Genomic DNA, 2,856 nt, shown 5'->3' with positions numbered 1-2,856 from the left:
CGTTTTTTTGATAATCAACTTTTATGGAATGCAAGGTGTACAATTTTACAGCAATCTTATGTAGTTAGCTTATTATGTGTTAGCTAGGGTCAAGTTTCATTTTTTCTCATCTTTTTATTTTTGCATCTTTTTTAATCTAGTAGATGTTGATATCGTCAGTTCATGGTGTAGAGCCTTCTGACCCTTATAAAATTTCGGCTACTTATATTAAGGCATAGGCTGACGTTGGAACACACACACACACATAGACTAACACATTGACATACTAACATGCACGCACGCACACACACTTTCACAAACACATTAACATCTATCTGACCGATTCCTTAGCCTTACGATGCATAATAACTTTCTTAAAGACTTCATTAGTCTAAAAAAATGAAATGCTACCTCTGTACCATGTATTGACATCAACATTTACTACATACGTTTTCAGCTTTTATCGATCGCATTTAAGCTTAGTTAGCATTAGTCCGCATTTTAGCTTAGCATTTTCGTTTAGCATTTTTCAAAGCTTAGACTTAATTCTAGTGTGATTTGTGCCTTTTTTTAAACATTGTATACTTTGCATTCCTCCATTTTGTCAATAATTGCTTTCAAGTAAACCAGGTATAATTTATATTACACATCAGATTTAAAGAAAATGAATGTTTTCACCCTCAAACTGGCATATGAAATTGATGTTCCCTCTCGCCATATCACCAGTTATCAAGCGTCACCACAACGGGGCCTTCGCAACAAACCCGGAGAAGACAACTTCCAGAGCAGTACCAAGACGTCACAGAGACCATCTTCGATGACATGTGGTGTTTGTTCTAAAAGGTGAGGTCAGCTGACTGTCACATTGATTTGTGGGGGTGATCCAGTGCCTTTTGGTTGTACTTGACTGGATAATCTTCCATGAAGTAGTAATACTTAAGTTATATAAGCTAGGATAATGAGTACTTTAAAGCGTCTTTGATTTTGGAGCGTCTTAAATTTTCGCATTAATGTGTACCATGGAAAATCAGGTGAATGAACCAAGAACTAACAAGCTTCCTGACGTTCATATGAATTGTCCTAATGCATTCTATCTTTTTCTCTTCACAACTTAGGACTAGAAGAGACACGTGAATAAAATGAGCTGATGGACATATGGGGCTTTCACAGATAGATGGCAAGGTATTGTACCGTATTGTGTGAATAGATAGATTAGACTCAGGTTCTGAAATTGCTGACACAACCCAGATTTTTTTTATTAAAGGACAAGTCTTTGTCAATGAATGATTTATTCCGTTGTGTTGGCAAGTTTAAATTGACAGAATCTTTTAAATTTCTGGACCCGAATAATGCTTGCTAGAAAAGTCTTTTTATCTTACTTGCTTATCTGATTGTGAATTGAATGTAAGATATGAATATTATGGTTTGGCTTTTTTGTGAACTGATGCATGTCTGTCTTGTGCCGATATCGCAGAAATGTCTGGACGTGCTACTTCGGGGCTGGGTAAGGGACCTTGTGCCAAAGACCACCATCGCTGAAGATGCTATGTGACAACATCCAGTACATCACGACGCCAAGGAGGTGTCAAGCGAATCTACCGGCTTATCTACAAGAATTGTTGCTCTTTTCCTAAGGTGAGACAGACAGCAAGGTTGATAATTGAACTCTCTACCTTCAGGATACCCAATCATCTTTGATTTTTCAGCGCTTTACTCTCTACTTATGAATCACGGACATTTCCTGGTAAACGAAATATGTGCTAGGAGGGGAGGCCAACAGATTACATGGGAAAAAACGTTAACTGAGATGAGAGACCTGGAGGAACTGGGCTTCACTTGGGAAGGAGTGAGAAGGCAGGCACCGGACAGAAGTGCGTGGAAAGCAGTGGTGGCCCGCATCGTCGACAGATGAAAGCGGTGACGATGATGATGATGATGATGAAATATGTGCTTGGAAATTTCCTAACTTTTATTCAAATGTCCTAATACATTGTATTTTTCTTTTCCAACTTAGGACTGGATGAACAGTTTAGGCGTGAGGCAGATGACACATACAGCACATACCCTGGCCCTGCTGCTGAAACTGAAGGGACTGGAGGAATTCACAAGACAATGAGACTGTTGGATTAACACCTGTGAGTAGATCCTGTACAGTTTACTCCAACCCGACCCAGACTACTATTTTTGACAAGTTCAGGCCATTATCACTAGTGTTGAACAGTTTACTTTTGCCAGTATCATCCACTTTGACCAGTTGAGACCTGAGTAATCAACAATTTATGAAGCGGGCATTATAGTATTTCATTAACATTCATCTTCTCCCTGATTTGTCACAAATTCCACCCCTGACAGACACAAGGCATCTTTCTGCCTTGTTCAAAATATTCAAAGCAAAAAGATTTTAGTCTGCCTCATCCTAATTCATTGTTTTCCACTTGTTTGCAGTTGCAAGAAGCTGACAACTTTCTGCAGCTTCAGCAGGATCTTATTGATGCCTTAAAGCCCAGATCAACTACACCGATGTCCATGGCCATCCTAGTGACTTCTGGGTGAGAGGCTGTCATCCAAAGCCAAGTACGCCATCTTCACTGTGACGCCCAGAAAGACCGGTGCTTGTGTGTACGCCCTGCCAGAGGACCTGGATTTGTTAAGTGTTTGCATCATTGCAGAATTTGGCTGGGACTCACTTGTCATTGGCACGATGGGAAGTTCATGATTTGTGATGTTTAATTTATAGCGTTAACTGAACGTACGATTCCCTCTGTGTACCTGAGGCATTGTCGGCAGGGATGATTACAATCTCTTGGTTGATGGTAGGTGTTTGATGTGCATTTTGTTGACATCCGGGGTATTGTTGCTGGTAGGGGGTCGGTGCAT

At 40.2% G+C, this 2,856-nt stretch overlaps 1 long non-coding RNA gene across 1 annotated transcript; it reads left to right on the top strand.

Annotated features, from left to right (window-relative positions):
* On the top strand, positions 1-2,532 carry LOC136427559 (uncharacterized). Its single transcript, XR_010754470.1, has 5 exons — positions 1-822; positions 1,095-1,161; positions 1,454-1,614; positions 1,994-2,114; positions 2,425-2,532. It is a non-coding gene; the product is annotated as an uncharacterized lncRNA (long non-coding RNA).
* The last annotated feature ends 324 nt before the right edge of the window (positions 2,533-2,856 follow it).

Source organism: Branchiostoma lanceolatum, chromosome 2 (genome assembly GCF_035083965.1).
Source record: "Branchiostoma lanceolatum isolate klBraLanc5 chromosome 2, klBraLanc5.hap2, whole genome shotgun sequence".
Classification (NCBI taxonomy): domain Eukaryota; kingdom Metazoa; phylum Chordata; class Leptocardii; order Amphioxiformes; family Branchiostomatidae; genus Branchiostoma; species Branchiostoma lanceolatum.
Note: the sequence above shows the minus strand (reverse complement) of the source record. Positions and strands in the feature narration are given on the sequence as shown.